General features: G+C 51.2%; 1 pseudogene; it reads right to left on the reverse strand.

Annotated features, from left to right (window-relative positions):
- The window catches only part of LOC123998976, an 899899-nt pseudogene that overhangs the window by 92027 nt on the left and 782872 nt on the right, over nt 1–25000 (reverse strand).

The following is a 25000-nucleotide window of genomic DNA, read 5'->3' on the forward strand; positions in this document are numbered from 1 at the left end:
CGCCAACTCCCCGTGCTTACCGTGGAGAGAGAGGGACCGGGCAGGCACCGTGTTATGCCACGGTGTCCCCGGTGCGCAGGCATAGCCCGGTGCGGTACATAGCAGCGCCTCGTATCGGCCGGGCTAGAGTGAGCATCTGGTCTCCAGTGCGTCTCCTCGGGCCGGGGTACATGGCACCAGCCCTACGCATGGTGTCCCCGGTTCACCAGCACGGCCCAGTGCGGGCTATTCCACCTCGCCGCACTGGCCTGGCTACGGGGAGCATTCAGCCAGGTAGGGTTGGGCAGGCTCGGTGCTCGAGAGCTCCAGTGCACCTTCAAGGTCCGGTCTATTCGGTGCTACCTCCACGCACCAGCCCTCCAGTGGCATCCCCCCGCACCAGGCTGTCTCTCCGTCTCCTCCCTACAGGTGCTCCCGCCTGTCCAGTGCTGCGAGAGTCTTCCTCCTGCCCAGCGCTGCCAGAGTCTCCCGTCTGTCCGATCTCTACTACTCCTCGTCAGAAGAAGAGGAGAACCGTTACAATATTAAATTACAAAAACCAGAGAGCTTTTCGAAAGCCTCATAAAGAAGGGCACTGATTCGTAGATGGGTAACAGTAACAAATCAGACATTGCATATCTCTTTGAGCATGGTCAAGTTAATAATGATGCTGTGAATTTATGTATTAAACCACCCAGACACATGAAAGATACAGTCATCCTTCTGAACTGAGCTGCAGGACATTTCGGATTTTAAAACAGCTACTGAGTTCAATAGCTGATGGGAGAAAACTGAAGATGGATCAACAACATTGTAGTGACTCCACAATAATGACCTAAATGACAGTGAAAATAGGAATACAAATATTCAGAATACAAATACTCAGAATCCTACATCCTGTATGCAACAAGGCACTAAAGTAATACTGCAAAAGAAAAACATGGCAAAGGAATAAACTTTTTGACCTAAATATACCAAACCTTATGTTTGGAGCAAATCCAACACAACACACCACTGAGTATCTACCTCCTTATTTTCAAGCATGGTGGTTTTCAATGGTATGGTGGTCGTTGCATCATGGTATGGTATCACGGTGGTCGTTGCATCATGGTATGGTATCACGGTGGTCGTTGCATCATGATATGGTATCACGGTGGTCGTTGCATCATGGTATGGTATCACGGTGGTCGTTGCATCACGGTGGTATCACGGTGGTCGTTGCATCATGGTATGGTATCATCATGGTATGGTATCGTTGCATCATGGTATGGTATCACGGTGGTCGTTGCATCATGGTATGGTATCATGGCCGTTGCATCACGGTATGGTATCACGGTGGTCGTTGCATCATGGTATGGTATCACGGTGGTCGTTGCATCACGGTGGTATCACGGTATCACGGTATGGTATCACGGTGGTCGTTGCATCACGGTTGGTATCATCATCAAGGTATGGTATCACGGTGGTCGTTGCATCATGGTATGGTATCACGGTGGTCGTTGCATCACGGTATGGTATCACGGTATCACGGTGGTATCACGGTGGTGCATCACGGTATGGTATCACGGTGGTCGTTGCATCACGGTATGGTATCACGGTGGTCGTTGCATCACGATATGGTATCACGGTGGTGCATCACGGTATGGTATCACGGTGGTCGTTGCATCACGGTATGGTATCACGGTGGTCGTTGCATCACGTTGCATCATCACGGTATGGTATCACGGTATCACGGTATGGTATCACGGTGGTCGTTGCATCACGGTATGGTATCACGGTGGTCGTTGCATCACGGTATGGTATCACGGTGGTCGTTGCATCACGGTATGGTATCACGGTGGTCGTTGCATCACGGTATTGTGTCACGGTGGTCGTTGCATCATGGTATGGTATCACGGTGGTCGTTGCATCATGGTATGGTATCACGGTGGTCGTTGCATCATGGTATGGTATCACGGTGGTCGTTGCATCATGGTATGGTATCACGGTGGTCGTTGCATCATGGTATGGTATCACGGTGGTCGTTGCATCATGGTATGGTATCATGGTGGTCGTTGCATCACGGTATGGTATCACGGTGGTCGTTGCATCATGGTATGGTATCATGGTGGTCGTTGCATCATGGTATGGTATCATGGTGGTCGTTGCATCATGGTATGGTATCACGGTGGTCGTTGCATCACGATATGGTATCACGGTATCATGGTATGGTATCATGGTGGTCGTTGCATCATGGTATGGTATCATGGTGGTCGTTGCATCATGGTATGGTATCATGGTGGTCGTTGCATCATGGTATGGTATCATGGTGGTCGTTGCATCATGGTATGGTATCATCATCATGGTATGGTATCACGGTGGTCGTTGCATCATGGTATGGTATCACGGTGGTCGTTGCATCATGGTATGGTGTCACGGTATCATCATGGTATGGTATCACGGTGGTCGTTGCATCATGGTATGGTATCATGGTGGTCATTGCATCATGGTATGGTATCACGGTGGTCGTTGCATCATGGTATGGTATCACGGTGGTCGTTGCATCATGGTATGGTGTCACGGTGGTCATTGCATCATGGTATGGTGTCATGGTCATTGCATCATGGTATGGTATCACGGTGGTCGTTGCATCATGGTATGGTATCATGGTGGTCGTTGCATCATGGTATGGTATCATGGTGGTCGTTGCATCATGGTATGGTATCACGGTGATCGTTGCATCACGATATGGTATCACGGTGATCATTGCATCATGGTATGGTATCACAGTGGTCGTTGCATCATGGTATGGTATCACGGTGGCGTTGCATCATGGTATGGTATCACGGTGGTCGTTGCATCATGGTATGGTATCACGGTGGTCGTTGCATCACGGTATGGTATCATGGTCATCACGGTATGGTATCACGGTGGTCGTTGCATCATGGTATGGTATCATGGTGTTGCATCACGGTATGGTATCACGGTGGTCATCACGGTATGGTATCACGGTGGTCGTTGCATCACGGTATGGTATCACGGTGGTATCACGGTGGTATCACGGTGGTGTTGCATCACGATATGGTATCACGGTGGTCGTTGCACGGTGGTATCACGGTGGTCGTTGCATCATGGTATCACGGTATCACGGTGGTATCACGGTGGTTGTTGCATCACGGTATGGTATCACGGTGGTCGTTGCATCACGGTATGGTATCACGGTCGTTGCATCACGGTATGGTATCACGGTGGTCGTTGCATCACGGTATGGTATCACGGTGGTCGTTGCATCATGGTATGGTATCACGGTGGTCGTTGCATCACGGTATTGTGTCACGGTGGTCGTTGCATCATGGTATGGTATCACGGTGGTCGTTGCATCATGGTATGGTATCATGGTGGTCGTTGCATCACGGTATGGTATCACGGTGGTCGTTGCATCATGGTATGGTATCACGGTGATCGTTGCATCACGATATGGTATCACGGTGATCATTGCATCACGATATGGTATCACAGTGGTCGTTGCATCATGGTATTTTTTATTTTTTATTTATTTATTTTATTATTTAGTGACATGACTTTGGCTATTAAAGGTATCCTTTCCTGGAATGCTGCTCTGAAGTGTCTTGACAGTACATTCTGTTTGACACATCGTGCTTGCAAGGTCAGTGTTGTGACACTAGAGCCTGAGGAGGTTGCTAGGCATGTTGTTCTGTCATGTGGATCATCACGATTCTCTCCTCTCATGTCAAAACACTGTTGAATCATCATATCACATTCGCCAGGAATGATGTCATGTGGAAAAAGTAGCTCCTGCATATGCCAACTCCATTACCAGCTAGTGAGATAGATACGGCCCTGTCGTTGCTATTGCCTGTGTCTGAAACGGCACCCTATTCACTATGTAGTGCACTACTTTTGACCTGGGCCGTTGCCATTGGCTGTGTCTCAAATGGCATCATTTTTCCTATGTGGTGCAGTACTCTTGATCAGGGTCCACCATTGTCTGCATCTTAAATGGCACCCTGTTCCCTGTATGTAGTGTATGTAGTGCACAACTTTTGACCAGGGCTCTATGTAGGGAATAGGCTGCTGTTTGAGACACAGATATTGTCTCCTGGCCAGATCTTCTCTTCTGTAGTGTGTGTGAAGCAGCAGTGTCCCTGGCGCACAGCTCTAAGCTCCTGACTGACTCCCTGCAGGCTAACTCCACTGACTGGAGATCAGGCCATATCAGTATGTGTGAGAGGTACAGCGGGATCTGAGCACCGGATCCTATTTCAGCTGATCCAGCACACTGAGAGGTGGCTGCTGCCAACGACTCTCTCTTTCACAAAGTTTGTGTAGTTTGTGTGTGAGGGGGGGGGCAGTGCGAGAGAGAGAGAGAGAGAGAGAGAGAGAGAGAGAGAGAGAGAGAGAGAGAGAGAGAGAGGGAGAGGGACAGGGAGCGAGCATTTGTTTGCCCTGTTCACTCAGATGTGTTAGTGTGGGCGTGCATTAACATCGATGTGGGCCGTGAGGGGGATGAATATGCAAAACTGTTTGAACAAAGGCTGATAACTCCGGAACTGCAAAACAAAAGACAATTCCTTTCTTTGACTCTGGTGCAAACTAAGCACACTTTTCTGTTACTGTTTCGTCTGGCTTGAGCAGTTGGCAGACTCGACTCTAAACCCCAGTGAGGTGCTTCTCTGGAAACCACAATGAAACGGGCGCTGAAGGCAACGTTGCTTACGTTCATTCCACTCTCTATTCTCTTTCCCTTGTGTAGGAGCTCTCACCTCAGTCTTTTCACTTCAGTGAGACAAGGGGAAAAGAGGGTGAGCGCTTAACCAAGACCCCCAATACACTACAATGCAGTGTCAGGCCTCCTGAATACCATACCTCTCACATTTGACAAGTCAGTCAAGTGTCATGGAAGATCAGCATAAAAAAGTGTGAAGGTTATTTCCGATTGAGCCGACATAGTATGCAGAGTTTACCGGGAATGCCTTTAAATGTCTGTCAAGATATAAGGCGGATACTTCTGCGATATGGATTGAATCTAGCCCCTAGTCTTTTTTCTCGCTGGTAACAAGGACAACTCAATGCATCCACGTTTTCTTGGAAAGTGAAGAGTGTTTATTGAAATGATAATTCATCAGTGTATGAGCATGCTCCATCTGAGCTCCTGTCTGAGCAGTGCAGTCTGTTCCATAGAGCTCCACCTAGTGGTGGAATACCAGAGGGCAGAAGCGCAAACCCTGGGTTGCATACATTGGTGTACACCATAGCAAAATGTAGCAAAAAAGTTTTTGAATATAAAATGGACAAGTTGAGGAATATGACCCTGGTTCACTTCCATAGGTTAGCATGGACGCATGTTGGCCACATCATAAACACACAAAGAGACTGGAGAGGAAGTTCAGTGGAACTCAGTGTGATGCTGCTATACTCACACTACAACCACCTCGTACAGGGATTTCAATGTGCAAGCCAGCATGCAAATTCAAATCAAATCAAATCCAATTTTATTTGTCACATACACATGGTTAGCAGATGTTAATGCGAGTGTAGCGAAATGCTTGTGCTTCTAGTTCCGACAATGCAGTAATAACCAACGAGTAATCTAACTAACAATTCCAAAACTACTACCTTATACACACAAGTGTAAAGGGATAAAGAATATGTACATAAAGATATATGAATGAGTGATGGTACAGAGCGGCATAGGCAAGATGCAGTAGATGGTATTGAGTACAGTATATACATATGAGATGAGTATGTAAACAAAGTGGCATAGTTAAAGTGGCTAGTGATACATGTATTACATAAAGATGCATTAGATGATATAGAGTACAGTATATACGTATACATATGAGATAAACAATGTAGGGTATGTAAACATTTTATTAAGTAGCATTGTTTAAAGTGGCTAGTGATATATTTTACATCAATTCCCATTATTGGCTGGAGTTGAGTCAGTGTGTTGGCAGCAGCCACTCAATGTTAGTGGTGGCTGTTTAACAGTCTGACAGCCTTGAGATAGAAGCTGTTTTTCAGTCTCTCGGTCCCAGCTTTGATGCACCTGTACTGATCTCGCCTTCTGGATGATAGCGGGGTGAACAGGCAGTGGCTCGGGTGGTTGTTGTCCTTGATGATCTTTATGGCCTTCCTGTGACTTCGGGTGGTGTATGTGTCCTGGAGGGCAGGTAGTTTGTCCCCGGTGATGCGTTGTGCAGACCTCACTAACCTCTGGAGAGCCTTACGGTTGTGGGCGGAGCAGTTACCGTACCAGGCGGTGATACAGCCCAACAGGATGCTCTCGATTGTGCATCTGTAGAAGTTTGTGAGTGCTTTTGGTGACAAGCCGAATTTCTTCAGCCTCCTGAGGTTGAAGAGGCGCTGCTGCGCCTTCCTCACGATGCTGTCTGTGTGGGTGGACCAATTCAGTTTGTCTGTGATGTGTACGCCAAGGAACTTAAAACTTACTACCCTCTCCACTACTGTTCCATCGATGTGGATAGGGGGGTGTTCCCTCTGCTGTTTCCTGAAGTCCACAATCATCTCCTTAGTTTTGTTGACGTTGAATGTGAGGTTATTTTCCTGACACCACACTCCGAGGGCCCTCATCTCCTCCCTGTAGGCCGTCTCGTCGTTGTTGGTAATCAAGCCTACCACTGTTGTGTCGTCCACAAACTTGATGATTGAATTGGAGGCGTGCGTGGCCACGCAGTTGTGGGTGAACAGGGAGTACAGGAGAGGGCTCAGAATGCACCCTTGTGGGGCCCCAGTGTTGAGGATCAGCGGGGTGGAGATGTTGTTACCTACCCTCACCACCTGGGGGCGGCCCGTCAGGAAGTCCAGTACCCAGTTGCACAGGGCGGGGTCGAGACCCAATCCATAGGGATTGATTGAATATGTCCGTAAACACACCAGCCAGCTGGTCTGCGCATGCTCTGAGGGTGCGGCTGGGGATGCCGTCTGGGCCTGCAGCCTTGCGAGGGTTAACACATTTAAATGTTTTACTCACCTCGGCTGCAGTGAAGGAGAGTCCGCATGTTTTGGTTGCGGGCCGTGTCAGTGGCACTGTATTGTCCTCAAGGCGGGCAAAAAAGTTATTTAGTCTGCCTGGGAGCAAGACATCTTGGTCCGTGACTTTTGTAATCCATGATTGACTGTAGACCCTGCCACATACCTCTTGTGTCTGAGCCGTTGAATTGCGATTCTAGTTTGTCTCTATACTGACGCTTAGCTTGTTTGATTGCCTTGTGGAGGGAATAGCTACACTGTTTGTATTCGGTCATGTTTCCGGTCACCTTGCCCTGATTAAAAGCAGTGGTTTGCGCTTCCAGTTTCACGCGAATGCTGCCGTCAATCCACGGTTTCTGGTTTGGGAATGTTTTAATCATTGCTATGGGAATGACATCTTCAACGCACGTTCTAATGAACTTGCTCACCGAATCAGCGTATTCGTCAATGTTGTTGTTTGACGCAATACGAAACATATCCCAATCCACGTGATGGAAGCAGTCTTGGAGCATGGAATCAGATTGGTCGGACCAGCGTTGAACAGACCTCAGCGCGGGAGCTTCTTGTTTTAGCTTCTGTCTGTAGGCAGGGAGCAACAAAATGGAGTCGTGGTCAGCTTTTCCGTGAGGAGAGCGGGGGAGGGCCTTATATGCGTCGCGGAAGTTAGAATAGCAATGATCCAAGGTTTTGCCAGCCCTGGTTGCGCAATCGATATGCTGATACAATTTATGGAGTCTTGTTTTCAGATTAGCCTTGTTAAAATCCCCAGCAAAATGAATGCAGCCTCAGGATATGTGGATTCCAGTTTGCAAAGAGTCAAATAAAGTTAGTTCAGAACCATCGATGTGTCTGCTTGGGGGAGAATATATACGGCTGTGATTATAATCGAAGAGAATTCCCTTGGTAGATAATGCGGTCGACATTTGATTGTGAGGAATTCTAAATCAGGTGAACAGAAGGACTTGAGTTCCTGTATGTTGTTGTGACCACACCACGTCTCGTTAACCATGAAGCATACGCCCCCGCCCCTCTTCTTACCAGAAAGATGTTTGTTTCTGTCGGCGTGATGGGTGGAGAAACCAGCTGGCTGCACCGACTCCGAAAGCGTCTCTCGAATGAGCCATGTTTCCGTGAAGCAGAGAACGTTACAGTCTCTGATGTCCCTCTGGAATTCTACCCGTGCTCGGATTTCATCAACCTTGCTGTCAAGAGACTGGACATTGGCTAGAAGTATGCTAGGGAGTGGTGCGCGATGTGCCCGTCTCCGGAATCTGACCAGAAGACCACTTCGTTTCCCTCTTTTACGAAATCGTTGTTTTGGGTCGCCGGCTGGGATCCATTCCGTTGTCCTAGGTGAAAGGCAGAACACAGGATCCGTTCTGCAAAAGTCATATTCTTGGTCGTACTGATGGTGAGTTGACGCTGCTCTTATATTCAGTAGTTCTTCTCAACTGTATGTAATGAAACCTAAGATGACCTGGGGTACCAATGTAAGAAATAACACGATAAAAAAAAACTGCATAGTTTACTAGGAACTCGAAGCGAGGCAGCCATCTCTGTCGGCGCCGGAAGTAAGAAGAAATAAGAATTAGTTTGCATACATGCATGTATTTTTGTTAATATGAGTGTGTGTCATAGTGTGTATCTTTTGTTTCCGCTATGGGGGTGAGGAAGGTTGTTGGCAGTAAAAGGGATTAGAAAAGTGAGATTTTGAACTTCTTCATGTTAACAGTCATTTTGATCAATGTCTGCAGCAGCTCCAGCTAGCTGGAGGGCAATGTGAACCACTGATAGATTAATTCCTGTGTGTGAGCCATGGACGGATGTGTAGGTGTGTAGTGATGTAGTGAGGGAACATACGTGTGTGTGTGTGTTAGTGTGTGTGGGATTGTGTTCGTATGTGTGTGTGTGTGTGTGTGTGTGTGTGTGTGTGTGTGTGTGTGTGTGTGTGTGTGTGTGTGTGTGTGTGTGTGTGTGTGTGTGTGTGTGTGTGTGTGTGTGTGTGTGTGTGTGTGTGTGTGTGTGTGTGTGTGTGTGTGTGTGTGTGTGTGTGTGTGTGTGTGTGTGTGTGTGTGTGTGTGTGCATGTACTGTATGTGTGCCTGCATGAATATGTGTGTGTTTTTGTGTGAGTGTGTGTGCATACTGTATGTGTGTGTCCCTCCTAGTGTTTTCACTGCAGTGGCTGCATATCTGGCTGCTGTGGGCTGTGCAGCTATTCACTGGTCAAATCACACATCCAAAGCCCTCTAATTAGTATCTTCTTAATTACAGGGCTTACAGCGGAAAACTAACGAAGACACATCAGGTGCCCATCAGCCAGTCCCTGGTCAAAAGGAGTGCACCGTACAGGGAATAGGGGGTCATTTGGGACTCCACAGCCGTGTGCAGTAAGGATTTTAAAGCGCCATGAATCGTATTAAAGCGACTCTTTTTATGCTCCACTGCTGATGTTCAGATAAGTGTTCTAGTGGACTGATCAGAAAAACACTAAAAGCTCTTTTTCATTACGCCTCATTGTAACTGGATTATTGTTCCTTCTGATTTGGAGGACATCACGGAGGACATCACAGAGGACATCATGGAGGACATCATGGAGGACATCATGGAGGACATCACGGAGGACACCATGGAGGACACCATGGAGGACATCACGGAGGACACCATGGAGGACACCATGGAGGACATCACGGAGGACATCATGGAGGACATCATGGAGGACATCACGGAGGACACCATGGAGGACACCACGGAGGACATCACGGAGGACATCACGGAGGACATCATGGAGGACATCACGGAGGACATCACTGAGGACACCATGGAGGACATCACGGAGGACACCATGGAGGACACCATGGAGGACATCACGGAGGACATCACGGAGGACATCACGGAGGACATCACGGAGAACATCATCACGGAGGAGGACATCACGGAGGACACCATGGAGGACATGGAGGACATCACGGAGGACACCATGGAGGACATCACATCACGGAGGACATCATCATCACGGAGGACATCACGGAGGACATCACGGAGGGAGGACATCACGGAGGACATCACGGAGGACATCATGGAGGACATCACGGAGGACATCACGGAGGACATCACGGAGGACATCATGGAGGACATCACGGAGGACATCACGGAGGACATCATGGAGGACACCATGGAGGACACCATGGAGGACATCACGGAGGACATCACGGAGGACATCATGGAGGACATCATGGAGGACACCATGGAGGACACCATGGAGGACATCACAGAGGACACCATGGAGGACATCATGGAGGACATCACGGAGGACATCATGGAGGGCATCACGGAGGACATCATGGAGGACATCACGGAGGACATCATGGAGGACATCACAGAGGACATCACGGAGGACACCATGGAGGACACCACGGAGGACATCACGGAGGACACCATGGAGGACACCATGGAGGACATCACGGAGGACATCATGGAGGACATCATGGAGGACATAATGGAGGACACCATGGACATCATGGAGGACATCACAGGAGGACATCATGGAGGACATCACGGAGGACATCACGGAGGACACCATGGAGGACACCATGGAGGACATCACGGAGGACATCACGGAGGACATCATGGACATCACGGAGGACATCACAGGAGGACATCATGGAGGACATCACGGAGGACATCACGGAGGACACCATGGAGGACATCATGGAGGACATCACGGAGGACATCACGGAGGACATCACGGGGGACATCAAGGAGGACATCATGGACATCACAGGAGGACATCATGGAGGACATCATGGAGGACATCACGGAGGACATCACGGAGGACATCACGGAGGACATCACAGAGGACATCATGGAGGACACCATGGAGGACACCATGGAGGACATCATGGAGAACATCATGGAGGACATCACGGAGGACATCATGGAAGGAAATCACGGAGGACACCATGGAGGACATCAAGGAGGACATCACGGGAGGACATCACGGGGGGACATCACGGGAGAACATCATGGGAGGACATCACAGAGGACATCACGGAGGACACCACGGAGGACACCACGGAGGACATCAAGGAGGACATCACAGGAGGACATCACGGAGGACACCATGGAGGACACCATGGAGGACATCACGGAGGACATCACGGAGGACATCATGGAGGACACCATGGAGGACATCACAGAGGACACCATGGAGGACATCATGGAGGACATCACGGAGGACATCATGGAGGGCATCACGGAGGACATCATGGAGGACATCACGGAGGACATCATGGAGGACATCACGGAGGACATCACGGAGGACACCATGGAGGACACCACGGAGGACATCATGGAGGACACCATGGAGGACACCATGGAGGACATCACGGAGGACATCATGGAGGACATCATGGAGGACATAATGGAGGACACCATGGACATCACGGAGGACATCACAGGAGGACATCATGGAGGACATCACGGAGGACATCACGGAGGACACCATGGAGGACACCATGGAGGACATCACGGAGGACATCACGGAGGACATCATGGAGGACATCACGGAGGACATCACGGAGGACACCATGGAGGACATCACGGAGGACATCATGGAGGACATCACGGAGGACACCATGGAGGACACCACGGACATCACGGAGGACATCACCATGGAGGACACATCATGGAGGACATCATGATGGAGGACATCATGGAGGACGCCACGGGAGGACATCACGGAGGACATCACGGGAGGACATCATGGAGGACATCATCACGGAGGACATCACGGAGGACATCATGGGAGGACACCATGGAGGACATCACCACTGATTAGGGAACATCACAGGTGGAGGACACCATGGACATCATGGAGGACATCATGGAGGACATCATGGAGGACATCACGGAGGACATCACGGACATCACGGAGGACATCACGGAGGACATCACGGAGGACACCATGGAGGACACCATGGAGGACACCATGGAGGACATCACGGAGGACATCACGGAGGACATCACGGAGGACATCACGGACGACATCACGGAGGACATCACGGAGGACATCACGGAGGACATCATGGAGGACATCATGGAGGACATCACGGAGGACATCACGGAGGACATCACGGAGGACATCATGGAGGACATCACGGAGGACATCACGGAGGACATCACGGAGGACATCAAGGAGGACATCATGGACATCACAGGAGGACATCATGGAGGACATCATGGAGGACATCACGGAGGACATCACGGAGGACATCACGGAGGACATCACAGAGGACATCATGGAGGACACCATGGAGGACACCATGGAGGACATCATGGAGAACATCATGGAGGACATCACGGAGGACATCATGGGAGGAAATCACGGAGGACACCATGGAGGACATCAAGGAGGACATCACGGGAGGACATCACGGGGGGACATCACGGGAGAACATCATGGGAGGACATCACAGAGGACATCACGAAGGACACCACGGAGGACACCACGGAGGACATCATGGAGGACATCATAGAGGACATCACGGAGGACACCATGGAGGACACCATGGAGGACATCACGGAGGACACCATGGAGGACATCACGGAAGACATCACGGAGGACATCACGGAGGACATCACGGAGGACATCACGGGAGGACATCATGGAGGACGTCACGGGAGGACATCACAGAGGAGGACATCACGGAGGACATCACGGAGGACATCATGGAGGACATCACGGAGGACACCATGGAGGACACCATGGAGGACACCATGGAGGACATCACGGAGGACACCATGGAGGACACCATGGAGGACATCACGGAGGACATCACGGAGGACATCACGGAGGACATCACGGAGAACATCACGGAGGACATCACGGAGGACACCATGGAGGACACCATGGAGGACACCATGGAGGACATCACGGAGGACATCACGGAGGACATCACGGAGGACATCACGGACGACATCACGGAGGACATCACGGAGGACATCACGGAGGACATCACGGAGGACATCATGGAGGACATCACGGAGGACATCACGGAGGACATCACGGAGGACATCATGGAGGACATCACGGAGGACATCACGGAGGACATCACGGAGGACATCAAGGAGGACATCATGGACATCACAGGAGGACATCATGGAGGACATCATGGAGGACATCACGGAGGACATCACGGAGGACATCACGGAGGACATCACAGAGGACATCATGGAGGACACCATGGAGGACACCATGGAGGACATCATGGAGAACATCATGGAGGACATCACGGAGGACATCATGGGAGGAAATCACGGAGGACACCATGGAGGACATCAAGGAGGACATCACGGGAGGACATCACGGGGGACATCACGGAGAACATCATGGGAGGACATCACAGAGGACATCACGAAGGACACCACGGAGGACACCACGGAGGACATCATGGAGGACATCATAGAGGACATCACGGAGGACACCATGGAGGACACCATGGAGGACATCACGGAGGACACCATGGAGGACATCACGGAAGACATCACGGAGGACATCACGGAGGACATCACGGAGGACATCACGGGAGGACATCATGGAGGACGTCACGGGAGGATATCACGGGGGGACATCACGGAGGACATCACTGAGGACACCATGGAGGACATCACGGAGGACACCATGGAGGACATCACGGAGGACATCACGGAGGACATCACGGAGGACATCACGGAGAACATCACGGAGGACATCACGGAGGACACCATGGAGGACATCACGGAGGACACCATGGAGGACACCATGGAGGACATCACGGAGGACACCATGGAGGACATCACGGAGGACATCACGGAGGACATCATGGAGGACATCACGGAGGACATCACGGAGGACATCATGGAGGACACCATGGAGGACACCATGGAGGACATCACGGAGGACATCACGGAGGACATCATGGAGGACATCATGGAGGACACCATGGAGGACACCATGGAGGACATCACAGAGGACACCATGGAGGACATCATGGAGGACATCACGGAGGACATCATGGAGGGCATCACGGAGGACATCATGGAGGACATCACGGAGGACATCATGGAGGACATCACAGAGGACATCACGGAGGACACCATGGAGGACACCACGGAGGACATCACGGAGGACACCATGGAGGACACCATGGAGGACATCACGGAGGACATCATGGAGGACATCATGGAGGACATAATGGAGGACACCATGGACATCATGGAGGACATCACAGGAGGACATCATGGAGGACATCACGGAGGACATCACGGAGGACACCATGGAGGACACCATGGAGGACATCACGGAGGACATCACGGAGGACATCATGGACATCACGGAGGACATCACAGGAGGACATCATGGAGGACATCACGGAGGACATCACGGAGGACACCATGGAGGACATCATGGAGGACATCACGGAGGACATCACGGAGGACATCACGGGGGACATCAAGGAGGACATCATGGACATCACAGGAGGACATCATGGAGGACATCATGGAGGACATCACGGAGGACATCACGGAGGACATCACGGAGGACATCACAGAGGACATCATGGAGGACACCATGGAGGACACCATGGAGGACATCATGGAGAACATCATGGAGGACATCACGGAGGACATCATGGAAGGAAATCACGGAGGACACCATGGAGGACATCAAGGAGGACATCACGGGAGGACATCACGGGGGGACATCACGGGAGAACATCATGGGAGGACATCACAGAGGACATCACGGAGGACACCACGGAGGACACCACGGAGGACATCATGGAGGACATCATAGAGGACATCAAGGAGGACATCACAGGAGGACATCACGGAGGACACCATGGAGGACACCATGGAGGACACCATAGAGGACACCATGGAGGACATCACGGAGGACATCATGGAGGACATCATGGAGGACATAATGGAGGACACCATGGACATCACGGAGGACATCACAGGAGGACATCATGGAGGACATCACGGAGGACATCACGGAGGACACCATGGAGGACACCATGGAGGACATTACGGAGGACATCACGGAGGACATCATGGACATCACGGAGGACATCACAGGAGGACATCATGGAGGACATCACGGAGGACATCACGGAGGACACCATGGAGGACATCATGGAGGACATCACGGAGGACATCACGGAGGACATCACGGAGGACATCACGGAGGACATCACGGAGGACATCATGGAGGACATCACGGAGGACATCATGGAGGACATCACGGAGGACATCACGGAGGACATCACGGAGGACATCAAGGAGGACATCATGGACATCACAGGAGGACATCATGGAGGACATCATGGAGGACATCACGGAGGACATCACGGAGGACATCACGGAGGACATCACGGAGGACATCACGGAGGACATCATGGAGGACATCATGGAGGACATCACGGAGGACATCACGGAGGACATCATGGAGGACATCACGGAGGACATCACGGAGGACATCACGGAGGACATCAAGGAGGACATCATGGACATCACAGGAGGACATCATGGAGGACATCATGGAGGACATCACGGAGGACATCACGGAGGACATCACGGAGGACATCACAGAGGACATCATGGAGGACACCATGGAGGACACCATGGAGGACATCATGGAGAACATCATGGAGGACATCACGGAGGACATCATGGGAGGAAATCACGGAGGACACCATGGAGGACATCAAGGAGGACATCACGGGAGGACATCACGGGGGGACATCACGGGAGAACATCATGGGAGGACATCACAGAGGACATCACGGAGGACACCACGGAGGACACCACGGAGGACATCATGGAGGACATCATAGAGGACATCAAGGAGGACATCACAGGAGGACATCACGGAGGACACCATGGAGGACGTCACGGAGGACATCACGGAAGACATCACGGAGGACATCACGGAGGACATCACGGAGGACATCACGGGAGGACATCATGGAGGACGTCACGGGAGGATATCACGGGGGGACATCACGGGAGGACATCACGGAGGACATCACAGAGGACATCATGGAGGACATCATGGAGGACATCATGGAGGACATCACGGAGGACACCATGGAGGACACCATGGAGGACATCACGGAGGACACCATGGAGGACACCATGGAGGACATCACGGAGGACATCATGGAGGACATCATGGAGGACATCACGGAGGACACCATGGAGGACACCACGGAGGAAATCACGGAGGACATCACGGAGGACATCATGGAGGACATCACGGAGGACATCACGGAGGACACCATGGAGGACATCACGGAGGACACCATGGAGGACACCATGGAGGACATCACGGAGGACATCACGGAGGACATCACGGAGGACATCACGGAGGACATCACAGAGAACATCACGGAGGACATCACGGAGGACACCATGGAGGACATCACGGAGGACACCATGGAGGACACCATGGAGGACATCACGGAGGACATCACGGAGGACATCATGGAGGACATCACGGAGGACATCACGGAGGACATCATGGAGGACACCATGGAGGACACCATGGAGGACATCACGGAGGACATCACGGAGGACATCACGGAGGACATCATGGAGGACATCACGGAGGACACCATGGAGGACACCATGGAGGACATCACAGAGGACACCATGGAGGACATCATGGAGGACATCACGGAGGACATCATGGAGGGCATCACAGAGGACATCACGGAGGACACCATGGAGGACACCACGGAGGACATCACGGAGGACATCATGGAGGACATCATGGAGGACATAATGGAGGACACCATGGACATCACGGAGGACATCACAGGAGGACATCATGGAGGACATCACGGAGGACATCACGGAGGACACCATGGAGGACACCATGGAGGACATCACGGAGGACATCACGGAGGACATCATGGACATCATGGAGGACATCACAGGAGGACATCATGGAGGACATCACGGAGGACATCACGGAGGACACCATGGAGGACATCATGGAGGACATCACGGAGGACATCAAGGAGGACATCATGGACATCACAGGAGGACATCATGGAGGACATCATGGAGGACATCACGGAGGACATCACGGAGGACATCACGGAGGACATCACAGAGGACATCATGGAGGACACCATGGAGGACACCATGGAGGACATCATGGAGAACATCATGGAGGACATCACGGAGGACATCATGGGAGGAAATCACGGAGGACACCATGGAGGACATCAAGGAGGACATCACGGGAGGACATCACGGGGGGACATCACGGGAGAACATCATGGGAGGACATCACGGAGGACACCATGGAGGACGTCACGGAGGACATCACGGAAGACATCACGGAGGACATCACGGAGGACATCACGGAGGACATCACGTGAGGACATCATGGAGGACGTCACGGGAGGATATCACGGGGGGACATCACGGGAGGACATCATGGGAGGACATCACGGAGGACATCACAGAGGACATCACGGAGGACATCACGGAGGACACCATGGAGGACACCACGGAGGACATCACGGAGGACATCACGGAGGACATCATGGAGGACATCATGGAGGGCATTATGGAGGGGATCATGGAGGACATCATGGAGGACATCATGGAGGACATCATGGAGGACATCATGGAGGGCATTATGGAGGGCATCATGGAGGACATCATGGAGGACATCATGGAGGACATCGTGGAGGATGCAGCTAGAGACTGTCTCTGCCTTGATGTTACTCTGCCTCCACAGCCAGACTGTCTCTGCCTTGATGTTCCTCTGCCTCCACAGCCAGAGACTGTCTCTGCCTTGATGTTCCTCTGCCTCCACAGCTAGAGACTGTCTCTGCCTTGATGTTCCTCTGCCTCCACAGCCAGAGACTGTCTCTGCCTTGATGTTCCTCTGCCTCCACAGCTAGAGACTCTCTCTGCCTTGCGGTTCCTCTGCCTCCACAGCTAGAGACTGTCTCTGCCTTGATGTTCCTCTGCCTCCACAGCCAGAGACTGTCTCTGCCTTGATGTTGCTCTGCCTCCACAGCCAGAGACTGTCTCTGCCTTGCGGTTCCTCTGCCTCCACAGCTAGAGACTGTCTCTGCCTTGATGTTCCTCTGCCTCCACAGCCAGAGACTGTCTCTGCCTTGCGGTTCCTCTGCCTCCACAGCTAGAGACTGTCTCTGCCTTGCGGTTCCTCTGCCTCCACAGCCAGACTGTCTCTGCCTTGATGTTCCTCTGCCTCCACAGCCAGAGACTGTCTCTGCCTTGCAGTTCCTCTGCCTCCACAGCTAGAGACTGTCTCTGCCTTGATGTTCCTCTGCCTCCACAGCCAGAGACTTCCTGCTGCCTCCACAGCTAGAGACTGTCTCTGCCTTGATGTTCCTCTGCCTCCACAGCTAGAGACTGTCTCTGCCTTGATGTTCCTCTGCCTCCACAGCTAGAGACTGTCTCTGCCTTGCGGTTCCTCTGCCTCCACAGCTAGAGACTGTCTCTGCCTTGCGGTTCCTCTGCCTCCACAGCTAGAGACTGTCTCTGCCTTGATGTTCCTCTGCCTCCACAGCCAGAGACTGTCTCTGCCTTGCGGTTCCTCTGCCTCCACAGCTAGAGACTGTCTCTGCCTTGATGTTCCTCTGCCTCCACAGCCAGAGACTGTCTCTGCCTTGCGGTTCCTCTGGCTCCACAGCTAGAGACTGTCTCTGCCTTGCGGTTCCTCTGCCTCTACAGCTAGAGACTGTCTCTGCCTTGATGTTCCTCTGCCTCCACAGCTAGAGACTGTCTCTGCCTTGATGTTCCTCTGCCCCCACAGCTAGAGACTGTCTCTGCCTTGATGTTCCTCTGCCCCCACAGCTAGAGACTGTCTCTGCCTTGATGTTCCTCTGCCCCACAGCTAGAGACTGTCTCTGCCTTGATGTTCCTCTGCCCCCACAGCTAGAGACTGTCTCTGCCTTGCGGTTCCTCTGTCTCTACAGCTAGAGACTGTCTCTGCCTTGATGTTCCTCTGCCCCCACAGCTAGAGACTGTCTCTGCCTTGATGTTCCTCTGCCTCCACAGCTAGAGACTGTCTCTGCCTTGATGTTCCTCTGCCTCCACAGCTAGAGACTGTCTCTGCCTTGATGTTCCTCTGCCCCCACAGCTAGAGACTGTCTCTGCCTTGATGTTCCTCTGCCTCCACAGCTAGAGACTGTCTCTGCCTTGATGTTCCTCTGCCTCCACAGCTAGAGACTGTCTCTGCCTTGATGTTCCTCTCCCTCCCCAGCCAGAGACTGTCTCTGCCTTGATGTTCCTCTGCCTCCACAGCTAGAGACTGTCTCTGCCTTGATGTTCCTCTGCCTCCACAGCTAGAGACTGTCTCTGCCTTGATGTTCCTCTGCCTCCACAGCCAGAGACTGTCTCTGCCTTGATGTTCCTCTGCCTCCACAGCTAGAGACTGTCTCTGCCTTGCGGTTCCTCTGCCTCCACAGCTAGAGACTGTCTCTGCCTTGATGTTCCTCTGCCTCCACAGCCAGAGACTGTCTCTGCCTTGCGGTTCCTCTGCCTCCACAGCTAGAGACTGTCTCTGCCTTGATGTTCCTCTGCCTGTCCATGTTCAGCTAGAGACTGTCTCTGCCTTGATGTTCCTCTGCCTCCACAGCTAGAGACTGTCTCTGCCTTGATGTTCCTCTGCCTCCACAGCTAGAGACTGTCTCTGCCTTGATGTTCCTCTGCCTCCACAGCTAGAGACTGTCTCTGCCTTGATGTTCCTCTGCCTCCACAGCTAGAGACTGTCTCTGCCTTGCCCTCTGACAGCTGAGACTTCTCTGCCTTGATGTTCCTCTGCCTCCACAGCTAGAGACTGTCTCTGCCTTGATGTTCCTCTGCCCCCACAGCTAGAGACTGTCTCTCTGCCTTGATGTTCCTCTGCCCCCTCCACAGCTAAAGACTGTCTCTGCCTTGATGTTCCTCTGCCCCACAGCTAGAGACTGTCTCTGCCTTGATGTTCCTCTGCCCCCACAGCTAGAGACTGTCTCTGCCTTGCGGTTCCTCTGCCTCTACAGCTAGAGACTGTCTCTGCCTTGATGTTCCTCTGCCCCCACAGCTAGAGACTGTCTCTGCCTTGATGTTCCTCTGCCTCCACAGCTAGAGACTGTCTCTGCCTTGATGTTCCTCTGCCTCCACAGCTAGAGACTGTCTCTGCCTTGATGTTCCTCTCCCTCCCCAGCCAGAGACTGTCTCTGCCTTGATGTTCCTCTGCCTCCACAGCTAGAGACTGTCTCTGCCTTGCGGTTCCTCTGCCTCCACAGCTAGAGAATGTCTCTGCCTTGATGTTCCTCTGCCTCCACAGCTAGAGACTGTCTCTGCCTTGATGTTCCTCTGCCTCCACAGCTAGTTCCTCTGCCTCCACAGCTAGAGACTGTCTCTGCCTTGCGGTTCCTCTGCCTCCACAGCTAGAGACTGTCTCTGCCTTGATGTTCCTCTGCCTCCACAGCCAGAGACTGTCTCTGCCTTGCGGTTCCTCTGCCTCCACAGCTAGAGCCTGTCTCTGCCTTGCGGTTCCTCTGCCTCTACAGCTAGAGACTGTCTCTGCCTTGATGTTCCTCTGCCCCCACAGCTAGAGACTGTCTCTGCCTTGATGTTCCTCTGCCTCCACAGCTAGAGACTGTCTCTGCCTTGATGTTCCTCTCCCTCCCCAGCCAGAGACTGTCTCTGCCTTGATGTTCCTCTGCCTCCACAGCTAGAGACTGTCTCTGCCTTGCGGTTCCTCTGCCTCCACAGCTAGAGACTGTCTCTGCCTTGATGTTCCTCTGCCTCCACAGCTAGAGACTGTCTCTGCCTTGATGTTCCTCTGCCTCCACAGCCAGAGACTATCTCTGCCTTGCAGTTCCTCTGCCTCCACAGCTAGAGACTGTCTCTGCCTTGCGGTTCCTCTGCCTCCCCAGCCGGAGACTATCTCTGCCTTGCGGTTCCTCTGCCTCCACAGCTAGAGACTCTCTCTGCCTTGCGGTTCCTCGGCCTCAACAGCCATTGAGACACAAAATTATGATGCTGGGGATAAAAGGCTGTGACGACACAGCACTGATAGAAAGTGGCAGCTTGATAAATTGGCGGCGAGAGGGATTTCTGTTTTTTGATTTCAGTGAAATTATTACGAGTGTGTGTTGGTGTGTGTGTGTGTGTTTACTGAAGGGAAAGGCAGGTAGTACATGAAAGGCTTTCCTCTCATCATCTCCATGCAGTGTGTTGGCAGAGTGTCAGGACAGGAGAGTGATTGATGAAGTGTTGTCTATCCTAGTGGCCAGTGCTGTTCTGTGGTGATGCAGAGGCTGGAGCGGTGGACTGGAGAATGAGATTACGGTCATATTGGAGAAACACTACAGCTATAAGCCTGTACAGTATTCACACAGTGAGCATAAAGTTAGCATTCAGTTACCATAACATAAAGGTCATTCTTCAGAGTATTCAAAGCAATATGCTTTAAACAGTACTATGCTAATATACAAATATAGTGAAGCCCAATGGCAAAATAAAGTACCATATGCCATTAAAGCCTGAACTCTTAATTATTTTGAGGCTCAGAATCACTGGTGCAGGAGCTGTGTGTTAAAGGAATTTCAATCAGTAAAAACACTGGCCCTTAATCCATCCCTTTATATGCAGAGTGACCACTGGGAGCCCTATCTCCAATCTCCATCAGTAGGTGACCTTTACCAGGGCCTATACCTGTAAAGCCTTTCCCCTTACAACCGCACACCTTCCTGGGGGCTCAGGGGGACCTGTGTGGGGGGAGGCATTGGCAGCTCTCCCCTATGGAATCAATAGCTCTGTCTAAAGCTGTTTGCAGACACACCTTTGGAGCCCGAGGTGGCCTTGGATACACAGAGATAAAAAGAGAGAGCACTGGAGGCTAAGTTAGTATCTCTCTACCCCCCTCCTCTCTTTCTCTCTCCTCTCCCCTTCTCCTTGTGACTAGGTTCACGTTAGCAGGGAGGGGCAGAGACTTGTTCATATTTTCATGATCCGAGACAATATTTTCATGACTTAACCTTTTTTCAGGTGTAGGGAGACAATGGGGCGAAGCAGCCAATCTGCTGTGTGCTGAGGCAGCACAACGTGCCAGGGAGGAGGGCTCCATGTATATTTACTAAATCTCCTCTTCATCCATCACAAGCCAGTGTGCGTTGGCTCCACCTGTCTGTCAGTGTCCTCTCTCATTCCCTCTCCACTCCCTCTCCTGTTGCCAGTAACAATGCCAATGCCTCCTCTCTTTGTTGTGGATCAACAATGCCTCCTCACTTTGTTGTGGATCAACAATGCCTCCTCTCTTTGTTGTGGATCAACAATGCCTCCTCTCTTTGTTGTGGATCAACAATGCCTCCTCTCTTTGTTGTGGATCAACAATGCCTCCTCACTTTGTTGTGGATCAACAATGCCTCCTCACTTTGTTGTGGATCAACAATGCCTCCTCACTTTGTTGTGGATCAACAATGCCTCCTCTCTTTGTTGTGGATCAACAATGCCTCCTCTCTTTGTTGTGGATCAACAATGCCTCCTCTCTTTGTTGTGGATCAACAATGCCTCCTCTCTTTGTTGTGGATCAACAATGCCTCCTCTCTTTGTTGTGGATCAACAATGCCTCCTCTCTTTGTTGTGGATCAACAATGCCTCCTCACTTTGTTGTGGATCAACAATGCCTCCTCTCTTTGTTGTGGATCAACAATGCCTCCTCTCTTTGTCTGCCCTTTCTCCTGTCCTCTCCTCCAGCTGTCCCTGGCATTTCATTGCTGATCCTTTCCCCCTCTCTCTCTCTCTCTCTATCTCCCTGTCTGTCTCTCTCACCCTCTCTCTCTATCTATCTCCCTGTCTGTCTCTCTCACCCTCTCTCTCTCTATCTCCCTGTCTCGCTCTCTCACCCTCTCTCTCTCTCGCTATCTCTCTATCTATCTCCCTGTCTCAATTCAATTCAATTCAAGGGCTTTATTGGCATGGGAAACATGTGTTAACATTGCCAAAGCAAGTGCGGTAGATAATATATAAAGTGAATATATAAAGTGAAATAAACAATAAAATAAAAAAAACAGTAAACATTACAATTTCGACCTTTATTTAACTAGGCAAGTCAGTTAAGAACAAATTCTTATTTTTCAATGACAGCCTAGGAACAGTGGGTTGCCTGTTCAGGGGCAGAACGACAGATATGTACCTTGTCAGGACTGGGGTTTGAACTTGCAACCTTCTGGTTACTAGTCCAACACTCTAACAACTAGGCTACCCTGCCGCCCAGAAGTTTCAAAACAATAAAGACATTACAAATGTCATATTATATATATATATATATATATATATATATATATATATACAGTGTTTTAACAATGTACAAATGGTAAAGGACACAAGATAAAATGAATAAGCATAAATATGGGTTGTATTGGTGTGTGTTCTTCACTGGTTTCCCTTTTCTCGTGGCAACAGGTCACAAATATTGCAGCTGTGATGGACACTGTGGAATTTCGCCCAGTAGATATGGGAGTTTTTCAAAATTGGATTTGTTTTTCGAATTCTTTGTGGATCTGTGTAATCTGAGGGAAATATGTCTCTCAAATATGGTCACACATTGGGCAGGAGGTTAGGAAGTGCAGCTCAGTTTCCACCTCATTTTGTGGGCAGTGAGCACATAGCCTGTCTTCTCTTGAGAGCCATGTCTGCCTACGGCGGCCTTTCTCAATAGCAAGGCTATGTCTCTCTGTCTCTCACTCGCTCTCTCTCCCCACCTGTGTTGTGTTGTCTCTGGTCTCTCCTCTCTGGTCTCTCCTCTTGTTTTTCCTCTCTGCTCTGCTGTGTGTTTGTGTCTCTCCCAGTAAGCTGCTGAGGGTAATTTGAGCCTGTGTTGGTGGTGGTACCTTGGGGCTTTGATACCCAGGCAGGGAGGCTGGGAGGACTGCTGTGTTTGGACACTCTACTGAGAGACAGCCAGGAGAACGCGGTGTTGGTGTTGACGTCACCAAAGCTGCAAGGATCAGTAACACCTTGTTAGAAAACTGTGGAAGTGCAAATGAGTAAAGGAGAGACTAGCTTGGAGAGGAGTGATTGTAGTTTTATCCGCATAGACAGTCGACAGAGTCGACAATGATGTCCCCTCTCTGCTGAGCACCGTGTTTGCCTTTGCACTGAAGTCCATTTGCACCTGACATGGAGAGAGAAAAAATAGTTGTTTCTGTTTGAATCCATGTGTGCTGTGGGTGTTTCTATGTGTTTGTGTGTGTGTGTGTGTGTGTGTGTGTGTTTCTATGTGTTTGTGTGTGTGTGTGTGTGTGTGTGTGTGTGTGTGTGTGTGTGTGTGTGTGTGTGTGTGTGTGTGTGTGTGTGTGTGTGTGTGTGTGTGTGTGTGTGTGTGTGTGTGTGTGTGTGTGTGTGTGTGTGTGTGTGCGCGCGCATGTGTGGTGTGTGTGTGTGTGCGCGCATGGGTGGTGTGTGTGTGTGTGTGTGTGTGTGTGTGTGTGTGTGTGTGTGTGTGTGTGTGTGTGTGTGTGTGTGTGTGTGTGTGTGTGTGTGTGTGTGTGTGTGTGTGTGTGTGTGTGTGTGCGCGCGCATGTGTGTGTGTGTGTGTGTGCGCGCATGGGTGGTGTGTGTGTGTGTGTGTGTGTGTGTGTGTGTGTGTGTGTGTGTGTGTGTGTGTGTGTGTGTGTGTGTGTGTGTGTGTGTGTGTGTGTGTGCGCGCGCATGTGTGGTGTGTGTGTGTGTGCGTACATGCATACGCATGAATATGTGTGTACTTCTGTTTGTTTGTTTGGGGGCGTTTGTGTGAATCGGTGCAGGAGTGCATGTAAGTGTATTGCTGTGTGTACAGTTTAATATGTTTGTCTGTCTCTCCCAGTCGGACTCCCCTTCCCTAACCTTCCCCTCCCTCCCTCCCTCCCTCCCTCCCTCCCTCCCTCCCTCCCTCCCTCCCTCCCTCCCTCCCTCCCTCCCTCCTCCCTCCCCTCCCTCCCCCTCCCTCCCTCCCCCTCCCTCCCTCA

Source organism: Oncorhynchus gorbuscha, linkage group LG16 (assembly GCF_021184085.1).
Source record: "Oncorhynchus gorbuscha isolate QuinsamMale2020 ecotype Even-year linkage group LG16, OgorEven_v1.0, whole genome shotgun sequence".
Taxonomy (NCBI): domain Eukaryota; kingdom Metazoa; phylum Chordata; class Actinopteri; order Salmoniformes; family Salmonidae; genus Oncorhynchus; species Oncorhynchus gorbuscha.